General features: G+C 37.3%; 1 long non-coding RNA gene across 1 annotated transcript in view; it reads left to right on the forward strand.

The window, feature by feature from the left end:
• Nucleotides 1-293: 293 nt before the first annotated feature.
• The window catches only part of LOC125961588 (uncharacterized), an 89,549-nt gene continuing 77,302 nt past the window's right edge, over nt 294-12,540 (forward strand). The window contains exon 1 of the long non-coding RNA XR_007472461.1: nt 294-485. This is a non-coding gene — a long non-coding RNA (uncharacterized LOC125961588). The remainder of the gene's footprint in view (nt 486-12,540) is intronic.

Genomic DNA, 12,540 nt, shown 5'->3' on the forward strand with positions numbered 1-12,540 from the left:
GAAGATATACAGATTGCCAACAAACACATGAAAGAATGCTCAACATCATTAATAATTAGAGAAATGCAAATCAAAACTACAATGAGATATCATCTCACACCAGTCAGAATGGCCATCATCAAAAAATCTAGAAACAATAAATGCTGGAGAGGGTGTGGAGAAAAGGGAACACTCTTGCACTGCTGGTGGGAATGTGAATTGGTTCAGCCACTATGGAGAACAGTATGGTGGTTCCTTAAAAACGTACAAATAGAACTACCATATGACCCAGCAATCCTACTAGTGGGCATATACCCTGAGAAAACCATAATTCAAGAAGAGTCATGTACCAAAATGTTCATTGCAGCTCTATTTACAATAGCCAGGAGATGGAAACAACCTAAGTGTCCATCATCGGATGAATGGATAAAGAAGATGTGGCACATATATACAATGGAATATTACTCAGCCATAAAAAGAAATGAAATTGAGCTATTTGTAATGAGGTGGATGGACCTAGAGTCTGTCATACAGAGTGATGTAAGTCAGAAAGAGAAAGACAAATACCGTATGCTAACACATATATATGGAATCTAAGAAAAAAAAATGTCATGAAGAACCTAGGGGTAAGACGGGAATAAAGACACAGACCTACTAGAGAATGGACTTGAGGATATGGGGAGGGGGAAGGGTAAGCTGTGACAACGTGAGAGAGTGCCATGGACATATATACACTACTACCAAACGTAAAATAGATAGCTAGTGGGAAGCAGCCGCATAGCACAGGGAGATCAGCTCGATGCTTTGTGACCACCTGGATGGGTGGGATAGGGAGGGTGGGAGGGAGGGAGATACAAGAGGGAGGAGATATGGGAACATATGTATATGTATAACGGATTCACTTTGTTATAAAGCAGAAACTAACACACCATTGTAAAGTAATTATACTCCAATAAAGATGTAAAAATAAAAAAAGGAAAAGAAGAAATAGATGATCTGAAGAGACCAATCACTAGTAGTGAAATTGAATATGTAATTAAAAAAAAAAACTCCCAGCAAATAAAAGTCCAAAACCAGACAGCTTCACAGTGGGGTTCTACCAAACATATAAAGAAAAGCTAATACCTATCCTTCTCAAGGTATTCCAAAATATTGAAGTAGAGGGAATTCTCCTCCCAAGTTCATTCTATGAGGCCACTATCACCCTGATACCGAAGTCAGACAAACACATTAGAAAAAAAAAAAAAGAAAAAAGAAAATTATAAGCCAATATCTCTGATGAATATAGATGCAAAAATCCTCAACAAAATATTAACAAACTGAATTCAACAATATATAAAAAGGTCATACACCATGATGAAGTGGGATTTATTCCAGAGATGCAAGGATGGTTCTATATTTGCAAATCAATTGAGATACACCACACCAATGAAATAAAAAATAAAAATCACATGATCATCTCAATAGACATAGACAAAGCATCTGACAAAATTCAACATCCATTCATGATAAAAATTCTCATTTAAGTTGGTACAGAGGAAATATATGTCAACGTAATAAAGGCCATTTATGACAAAGCCACAGCTAACATCATATTCAATGGTGAAAAGCTGAGTCTTTCCTTTAAAATCCAGAAGAAGACAAGGATGCCCACTCTCACCACTTCTATTTAACATAGTATTAGAAGTTCTAGCCACAGCAATAAGACAAGAAATAAAAGGCATTCAAGTTATAAGGGAAGAAGTAAAACCGTCACTATTTGCAGATGACAAGATACCATATATACAAAACCCTAAAGTCTCCACACAGAATCTATTTGAACTAATAAACGAATTCAGTAAAGTGGCAGGATACAAGATTAATATCATAAATCTTTTGCTTTTCTATGCACTAATAATGAACTATCAGAAAGAGAAAGCAAGAAAACAATCTTGTTTAAAATCTCAACAAAAGAATAAAATATCTAGGAATAAACTTAGCCAAAAATGTGAAAAACCTATACTTTAAAACACTGATGAAGGAAACTGAAGATGATACAAAGAAATGTAAAGATATCCCGTGTTCATGGACTGGAAGAATTAATATTGTTAAAGTGGCCATATTGCCCAAAGCAATCTGCAGGTTTAATGCAATCCCTATCAAAATACCCATGACATTTTTCACAGAACTAGAACAAATAATCCTAAAATTTATATTGAACCACAAAAGACTCAAATTACCAAAACAATCTTGAGAGAAAAGAACAAAGATGGAGGTATCATGCTCCCAGACTTCATACTTCAGGCACTGCAAAGCTACAGTCATCAAAATATCATGCTATTGTGCCAGCATGATACTGGCACAATAACTGACATATAGATGAATGGAACAGAATAGAGAGCCCAGAAATAAACACACACACCTATGGTCAATTAATCTATGACAAAGGAGGCAAGGATATACAATGGACAAAAGACAGCCTCTTCAATAAGTGGTGCTGGGAAAATTGGACAGCTACATGTTAAAGAATGAGATTAGACGTTTTCTCATACCATATACAAAAATAAACTCAAAATGGATTAAGACCTAAACATAAGACCTGAAACCATAAAACTCCTAGAAGAGAACACAGAACACTCTTTAATATAAATTGTAGCAGTATTTTTTAGGACCTGTCTCCTAAGGCAAAAGAAATAAAAGCAAAAATAAATAAATGGGACCTAATTAAACTCCAAAGCTTTTGCACAGCAAAGCAAACCATCAACGAATGAAACAACAACCTACAGAATGGAGAAAATATTTGCAAATGATACGGCCGATAAGAGATTAATATCCAAAATATATAAACAGCTCACACAACTCAATATTAAAAAAAACCCAATTAAAAAATGGGCAGAAGACCTGAATAGAGATTTTTCCAATGAAGACATACAAATGGCCAATAAGCACATGAAAAGTTGCTCAACATTGCTAATTGATAGTGAAATGCAAACCAAAACCACAGTGAGATATCATCTCACACCTATCCGAATGGCTATCATTAAAGACAACAAATAACAAATGCTGGTGAGGATTTTGAGAAAAGGCAACCCTTATACACTGTTGGTAGAATGTAAATTGGTGCAGCTACTATGGAAAACATTATGGCGGTTCCTCAAAAAAACTAAAACTAGAACTACCATATGATCCAGAAATTCCAACCCTGAGTATATATCCAAAGAAAACAAAAACAATAATTCAAAAAAATATATGCACCCTTATATTCAGTATTATTTACAATAACTGAGGTATGGATGCAACCTAAGTGTCCATCAACAGGGGAATGCAAAAAGAAGATGTGATATAGTCATACAATGGAATAATATTCAGCCATAAGAAAGAATGAAATCCATCCATTTGAAACAATGGGGATGGACCTAGAGGGTATTATGCTTAGTGAAATAAGTCAGATGAGACAAATACTTTATGTTATCAGTTATATATGGAATCCAAATAATAAAACAAATAAAAGTACATAACAAAACAGAAACAGACTCACAGATACAGAGACAAACTACAAGTTACCAGTAGGGAGAGGGAAGAGGGGAGGGGAAAGATAGGGGTATGAGATTAAGAGGTACAAACTATTATGTATAAAATAGATAAGCAACAAGGATATATTGCACAGCACAGGGAAATATAGCCCTTATTTTGTAATAACTTTAAATGGAGTATAATCTACAAAAATATTGAATTACTGTTGTACATCTGAAACTAATATAATATTGTAAATCAACTATACTTCAAATAAAAAAAAAACAGTATAGTACTGGCATAAAAACAGACACATAGACCAATGGAATGGAATTGAGAGCCCAGAAATAAATCCATGCATATATGGTGAACAAATATTTGACAAATGAGCCAAAAATACTCAAAGAGGAAAAGACAGTCTCATCAATAAATAGTGTTGGAAAGCTGGATATTCACATGGAAAGAAAAGAAATTGGATCCCTATCTTATACCTCTTACAAAAATTAGCTTGAAATGGATTAAAAACTTAAATGTAAGACCTGAAGCCATAAAATTACTAGAAGAAAACAGGGGAAAACCTCCCTAAAATTGACCTTGATTATTATCAAAAGCAAAAATAAACAAGTGGGACCACATCATACTAAAAAACCTTCTGCATAGCAAGAGAAACAACGAACAAAATGAAAAGGCAACCTACAATGAGAGAAAATATTTTCTTACCACTTACATGATATGAGATTAATATCCAAAATATATAAGGAACCCATAGAACTCAATAGCATAAAACAAATAATCTGATTTTTAAAGTGGCAGAGGATCTGAATAAACATTTTGCCAGAGAAGGTATACAAGTGGCCAACAAGTACATGAAAAGATGCTCAAAATCACTAATCATAAGGGAAAGGAAAATTAAAAACACAATACACCTGCAGAATGCGTATTACCAAAAAGACAAGAAATAACAAGTGTTGGTGAGGATGTAGAGAAAAGCTTACCCTTGTGCATTCTTAGTGGGAATGTAAATTGGTACATCCACTGGAAAACAGTATAGAAGTTCCTTAAAAAATTAAAAAGAGATCTATCATATGATCCAGCAATCCCACTTCTTGGTATTTAACTGAAGGAAATGAAACCACTATCTTGAAGAAATATCTGCATCCCCCATGTTCATCGCAGCATTATTTACAATATCCACGAGGTGGGAACAACTGAAGCACTCATCAATGGAATAATGGATAAAGGAAATGTTGTATATATACACAATGGAGTATTATTCAGCTATAAAAAAAGGAAATCTTGACATTTGCGACAACAAAGATAGATCTTGAGGGCATTATGCTATGGGAAGTAAATCAGTCAGAGAAAGAGAATACTGTATGATTTCACTTATACGTGGAATCTAGAAATGCCAGTCTCATAGAAACAGAGTAGAATAGTGGTTGACAGGGGCTGGTGGCTGGAGGAGATGGGGATATGCTGGTCAAGGGTACAAATTTTCAGTTATAAGATGAATAAGTCCGGGGATCTAACATACAACATGATGATCAGAGTTAACAATAGTGTTAAATATTTGAAGGTTGCTAACAGAATAGATTGTAAATATTCTGACCACACACCAAAAAGTATATTATGTGAGGTGACAGAAGTGTTGACTAACTGTACTGTGGTAGTCATTTCACAATACATACATGTATCAGTCATCATGTTTGTATACCTTAAGTTTACATAATATTATATGTCAATTGTATCTCAATAAACCAAATATAAAAGACATTTTTTAAAAATTTAACATCTTTATTGGGGTATAATTGCTTTACAATGTTGTGTTAGTTTCTGCTGCATAACAAAGTAAATCATCTATATGTATACATATATCCCCATATCCCCTCCATCTTGCGTCTCCCTCCAACCCTCCCTATCCCACCCCTCTAGGTGATCACAAAGCACTGAGCTGATCTCCCTGTGCTTATGCAGCTTCTTCCCACTCGCCATCTATTTTACATTTGGTAGTGTATATATGTCAATTCTACTTCTTTCACTTCGTCCCAGCTTACCCTTCCCCTCCACGTATCCTCAAATCCATTCTCTACAGCTGCTTCCTTATTCCTGTCCTATTCATCTAGGCTTCTATATATGTGTTAGCATATGGTATTTGTTTTTCTCTTTCTGACTTACTTCACTCTGTATGACAGACTCTAGGTCCATCCACCTCACTACAAATAATTCAATTTCATTTCTTTTTATGGCTTAGTAATATTCCATTGTATATATGTGTCACATCTTCTTTACCCATTCATCTCTTGATGGACACTTAGGTTGCTTCCATGTCCTCGCTATTGTAAATAGTGCTGCAGTGAACATTGTGGTACATGTCTCTCTTTGAATTATGGTTTTCTCAGAATATATGTCCAGTAGTGGTACTGCTGGGTCAAGTGGTAGTTCTATTTTTAGTGTTATAAGGAACCTCCATACTGTTCTCCAAAGTGGCTGTAGCAATTTACATTCCCACCAACAGTGCAAGAGGGTTCCCTTTTCTCCACACCCTCTCCAGCATTTATTGTTTGTAGGTGTTCTGATGATAGCCACTCTGACCAGTGTGACATGGTACCTCACTGTAGTTTTGATTTGCATTTCTCTAATAATTAGTGACATTGAGCATCCTTTCATGTGCCTCTTGGTCATCTGTATGTCTTCTTTGGAGAAATGTCTATTTAGGTCTACTGCCCATTTTATGATTGGGTTGTTAGTTTTTTTGATATTGAGCTGCATGAGTTGCTTGTATATTTTGGAGATTAATCCTTTGTCAGTTGATTCGTTTGCAAATATTTTTTCCAATTTTGAGGGTTGTCTTTTGGTCTTGTTTATGGTTTCCTTTGCTGTGCAAAAGCTTTTAAGTTTCATTAGGCCCCATTTATTTTTGTTTTTATTTCCATTTCCTAGGAGGTGGGTCAAAAAGGATCTTACTGTGATATATGTCAAAGAGTGTTCTTCCTCTGTTTTGCTCTAACAGTTTTATATTGTCTGGCTTTACAGACACTGGCTTTAGGTCTTTAATCCATTTTGAGTTTACTTTTGTGTATGGTGTTAGGGAGTGTTCTGATTTCATTCTTTTATGTGTAGCTCTCCAGTTTTCCCAGCACCACTTATTGAAGAGGTTCTTTTTTCTCCATTGTATATTCTTGCCTCCTTTATCATAGATAAAGTGACCATATGTGTGTGGGTTTATCTCTGGGCTTTCTATCCTGTTCCATTCATCTATTTCTGTTTTTGTGCCAGTACCATACTGCCTTGATTACTGTAGCTTTGTAGTATAGTCTGAAGTCAGGAAGCCTGATTCCTCCAGCTCCATTTTTCTTTCTCAAGATTGCTTAGGCTATGCAGGGTCTTTTGTGTTCCATACAAATTGTGAACTTTTTTGTTCTAACTCTGTGAAAAATGCCATTGGTAGTTTGATAGGGATTGCATTGATTCTTTAGATTGCTTTGTATGGTATAGTCATTTTCACAATGTTTTTTCCAATCCAAGAACATGATATATCTCTCCCTCGTTTGTTTCATCTTTAATTTCTTTCATCAGTGCTTTATAGTTTTCTGCATACAAATCTTTTGTCTCCTTAGACAGGTTTATTCCTAGGTATTTTATTCTTTTTGTTGCAATGGTAAATGGGAGTGTTTCCTTAATTTCTCTTTCAGATTTTTCATCATTCGTGTATAGGAATGCAAGAGATTTCTGTGCATTAATTTTGTATCCTGCTACTTTACCAAATTCATTGATTGGTTATAGTAGTTTTCTAGTGGCATCTTTAGGATTCTCTATGTATAGTATCATGTCATCTGCAAACAGTGACAGCTTTACTTCTTCTTTTCCGATTTGGATTCCTTGTATTTCTTCTGATTGCTGTGGCTAAAACTTTGAACACTATGTTGAATAATAGTGGTGAGAGTGGGCAACTTTGTCTTGTTCCTGATCTTAGAGGAAACTATCTCAGTTTTTTACCATTGAGAACGATGTTGGCTGTGGCTTTGTCATATATGGGCTCTATTATGTTGAGGTATGTTCCCTCTGTGCCTACTTTCTGGAGAGTTTTTATCATAAATGGGTGTTGAATTTTGTCAAAAGCTTTTTCTGCATCTATTGCGATTATCATATGGATTTTATCCTTCAATATGTTAATATGGTGTATCACATTGATTTATTTGCGTGTATTGAAGAATCATTGCATTCCTGGGATAAATCCCACTTGATCATGGTGTATGATCCTTTTAATGTGCTGCTGGATTCTGTTTGCTACTATTTTGTAGAGGATTTTTGCATCTATGTTCATCAGTGATATTGGCCTCCAGTTTTCTTTTTTTGTGACATCATTGTCTGGATTTGGTATCAGGGTGATGGTGGCCTCGTACAATGACTTTGGGAGTATTCCTCCCGCTGCTGTATTTTGGAAGAAGGATAGGTGCTAACTTGTCTCTAAATGTTTGATAGAATTCGCCTGTGAAGCCATCTCGTCCTGAGCCTTTGTTTGTTGGAAGATTTTCAATCACAGTTTCAATTTCCGTGTTTTTGATTGGTCTGTTTATATATTCTATTTCTTGCTGGTTCAGTCTTGGAAGGTTGTGCTTTTCTAAGAATTTGTCCATTTCTTCCAATGGGCATATATGGCTTCTAATAATCTCTCATGATACTTTGTATTTCTGCAGTGTCAGTTGTTACTTCTTTTTCGTTTCTAATCCTATTGATTTTAGTCTTCTCCCTTTCTTTCTTGATGAGTCTGGCTAATGGTTTATTAGTTTTGTTTATCTCCTCAAAGAACGAGCTTTAGTTTATTGATCTTTGCTATTGTTTCCTTCATTTCTGTTTCATTTATTTCTGATCTGATCTTTATGATTTCTTTCCTTCTGCTAACTTTGGTTTTGTTTGTTTGCTCTTCTTTCTTTAATTGCTTTAGGTGTAAGCTTAGGTTGTTTATTTGAGATTTTTCTTGTTTCTTGATGTAGGCTTGCGTCACTATAAACTTCCCTCTTAGAACTGCTTTTGCTGCACCCCATAAGTTTTGGGTCATCATGTTTTCATTGTCATTTTTTTAAGTTTTTTTTTAGTTTCCTTTCTGATTTCTTCAGTGACCTCTTGGTTATTTAGTATCATATTGTTTAGCCTCCATGTGTTTGTGTTTTTAACAGTTTTTTTCCTATAATTGATATCCAGTCTCATAGAGTTGTGGTTGGAAAAGATGCATGATATGATTTCAATTTTCTTAAGTTTACCAAGGCTTGATTTTTGTCCCAAGATATGATCTATCCAGCAGAATGTTCCATGAGCACTTGAGAAGAAAGTGTATTCTATTGTTTTTGGATGGAATATCCTATAAATATCAGTTAAGTCCATCTTGATTAATGTATCATTTAAAGCTTGTGTTTCCTTATTTATTTTCATTTTTGATGATCTGCCTATTGATGAAAGTGGGGTGTTAAAGTCCCTTACTATTATTGTGTTACTGTTGATTTCCCCTTTTATGTCTGTTAGCACTTGCCTTATGTATTGAGGTGCTCCTATGTTGGCTGCCTAAATATTTACAATTGTTACATCATCTTCTTGGACTGATCCCTTGATCATTATGTAGTGTCCTTCTTTGTCTCTTGTAATAGTCTTTATTTTAAAGTCTATTTTATCTGATATGAGAATTGCTACTACAGCTTTCTTTTGATTTCCATTTGCATGGAATATCTTTTTCAATCCCCTCACTTTCAGTCTGTATGTGTCCCTGGGTCTGAAGTGTGTCTCTTGTAGACAGCATATATACGGGTCTTGTTTTTGTATTCATTCAGTCAGTCTATGTCTTTTGGTTGGAGCATTTAATTAATTTACATTTAAGGTAATTATCGATATGTATGTTCCTATTACCATTTTCTCAATTGTTTTGGGTTGTTATTGTAAGTCTTTTCCTTCTCTTGTGTTTCCTGCCTAGAGAAGTTCCTTTAGCATTTGTTGTAAAGCTGGCTTGGTGGTGCTGAATTCTCTTAACTTTTGCTTGTCTGTAAAGGCTTTAATTTCTCCATCAAATCTGAATGAGATCCTTGCTGGGTAGAGTAATCTTGGTTTTAGGTTTTTCCCTTTCATGACTTTAAATATGCCCTGCCACTCCCTTCTGCTTTGCAGAGTTTCTGCTGAAAGATCACCTGTTAATCTTATGGGGATTCCCGCATATGTTATTTTTTGCTTTTCCCTTGCTGCTTTTAATATTTTTTCTTTGTATTTATGTTTTGATAGTTTGATTTATATGTGTCTTTGCATGTTTCGCCTTGGATTTATCCTGTATGGGACTCTCTGCACTTCCTGGACTTGACTATTTCCTTTCCCATGTTAGGGAAGTTTTCAACTATAATCTCTTCAAATGTTTTCTCAGACCCTATCATTTTCTCTTCTTCTTCTGGGATCCCTTTAATTCAAATGTTGGTGCATTTAATGTTGTCCCAGTGGTCTCTGAGACTGCCCTCAGTTCTTTTCATTCCTTTTTCTTCATTCTGCTCTGCAGTAGTTATTTCCACTGTTTTATCTTCCAGGTCACTTATCCGTTCTTCTGCCTTAGTAATTCTGCTATTGATTCCTTCTAGAGAATTTTTAATTTCATTTATTGTGTTGTTCCTCATTGTTTGTTTGCTCTTTAGTTCTTCTAGTTCCTTGTTAAACATTTCTTGTATTTTCTTCATTCTATTTCCAAGATTCCGGATCATCTTTACTATCATTACTCTGACTTCTTTTTTAGGTAGACTGCCTATTTCCTCTTCATTTGTTTGGTCTGCTGGGCTTTTACCTTGCTTTTCATCTGTTGCGTATTTCTCTGTCTTCTCATTTTGCTTAACTTACTGTGTTTGGGGTCTCTTTTTCACAGGATGCAGGTTCGTATTTCCTGTTGTTTTTCGTGTCTGTCCCCAGTGTGTAAGTTTTGTTCAGGGGGTTGTGTAGTCTTCCTGGTGGAGGCAACTGGTGACTGTTTGCTGGATGAGTTGGGTCTTGTCTTTCTGGTGGGCAGGACCACGTCCAGTGGTATGTTTTGGGGTGTCTGTGAACTTATTATTTTTAGGCAGCCGCTCTGCTAATGGGCGGGGTTGTGTTCCTCTTTTGCTATTTGTTTGGCATGGGGCATCCAGCACTGGAGCTTGCTGTCTGTTGGGTGGAGCTGGGTTTTAGCATTGAGATGGAGATCTCTGGGAGAGGTCTCGCCAATTGATATTACATAGGGCCGGGAGGTCTCTGGTGGTCAAATGTCCTGTACTCGGTTCTCCCACCTCAGAGGCTCAGGCCTGACACCCGGCTGGAGCACAAAGACCCTCTCAGCCACATGGCTCAGAAGAAAAGTGAGAAAAAGCAAAGAAAAAATAAAATAATTAAAACTTAAAAATTATGAAAATAAAAAAGTAATTATAATAAAAAAAGAAAAAAGAGAGCAACCAAACCAAAAAAGAAATCCACCACTGATAACAAGCGCCAAAAACTATACTAAGATAAACATAAAAATCAGAATCAAGTCAGTCACAGACAGCAAACCCCAAGTCTACAGTTGCTCCCAAAGTGCACCACCTCAATTTTGGGATGATTTGTTATCTATTCAGGTATTCCACAGATGCAGGGTACATCAAGTTGATTGTGGGGTTTTAATCCACTGCTCCTGAGGCTGCATGGAGAAATTTCTCTTTCTCTTCTTTGTTTGCACAGCTCCTGGGGTTCAGCTTTGGTTTTGGCCCCACCTCTGCATGTAGGTTGCCCTCAGGCATTTATTCCCCACCCAGACAGGAGGTGGTTAAAGCACCAGCTCATTAGGGGGCTCTTGCTCACTCATGCTGGGGGGAGGGAGCGGTAAGGTAGTTATAATTGGAATGTGGGGTGAGCCTGTAGCGGCAGAGGCTGGCATGATGTTGCAACAGCCTGAGGCACACTGTGTGTTCTCCCAGGGAAATTGTCCCTGGATCACAGGCCCCTGCATGCTGCACAGGCTCCCAGGGCTGTGTGGATAGTGACCTGTGCTTGCACACAGGGTCCTTGGTGGTTGAAGCAGCAGTGTTAGCATTTCATGCCCGTCTCTAGTGTCCGAGCTGATCGCCGTGGCTCGCGCCCATCTCTGGAGCTTGTTTAGTCAGTGCTCTGTCTTCTGTGGGCAGACAGGGAAGGAATCCTCTCTCCTTGCGCAGCCTGAAACAATGGTCTCTTGACTCTTAGGCAGTTCCAGATTTGTCCTGGACTCCCTCCTGGCCACCTGTGGCACACTAGCCCCCTTCAGGCTGTGTTCACACAGTCAACCCCAGTCCTCTCCCTGGGATCTGACCTCCAAAGCCCGAGCCTCAGCTCCCAGCCCCCAACCACCCAGGCAGGTGAGCACACAAGCCTCTCAGGCTGGTGAGTACTGGTCGGCACCAATCCTCTGTGTGGGAATGTACCCATTTTGCCCTCTGCACCCCTGTTGCTGAGCTCTCTTCCGTGGCTCTGAAGCTATCCCGCCCCCCCCGCCCACCACCCCTTCTCTGCTAGTGAAGGGGCTTCCTAGTGTGTGGAAACTTTTCCTCCTTCACAGCTCCCTCCAAAAGGTGCAGGTCCCATCCCTATTCTTTTATCTCTGTTTTTTCTTTAGCCCTACCCAGGTACTTGAGGATTTTCTTGCCTTTTGGGAAGTCTGAGGTCTTCTGCCAACGTTCTGTAGGAGGTGTTCCGCATGTAAATGTATTTTTGATGTATTTGTGGGGAGGAAGGTTATCTCCATGTCTTAGTCCTCTGCCATCCTAAAAGACTTAATCCCCATCTATAGATTGAAATCTCTCAAGAATTTTCTCTTACAGAGTGTGAAGAAAGGAGATATTGATATATAATGGATTTCTTTGCTATAATTGGCCTAATGACTATGAAGATGGATCTAATACCAGTAGGATTAAAAAGCTAATAATAAACAGATCACTTAAATCTTCATTTACAAAGCACAAGTGAATCTTTGATGGTCAGAATTAAGCAACATGGATGTAACTTCACTACTGAAATCTAGTGCTTTACTTTCCCTTCAGAATTCGGGAAAGTGATGACTAATAA

Source organism: Orcinus orca, chromosome 1 (genome assembly GCF_937001465.1).
Source record: "Orcinus orca chromosome 1, mOrcOrc1.1, whole genome shotgun sequence".
Taxonomy (NCBI): Eukaryota; Metazoa; Chordata; class Mammalia; order Artiodactyla; family Delphinidae; genus Orcinus; species Orcinus orca.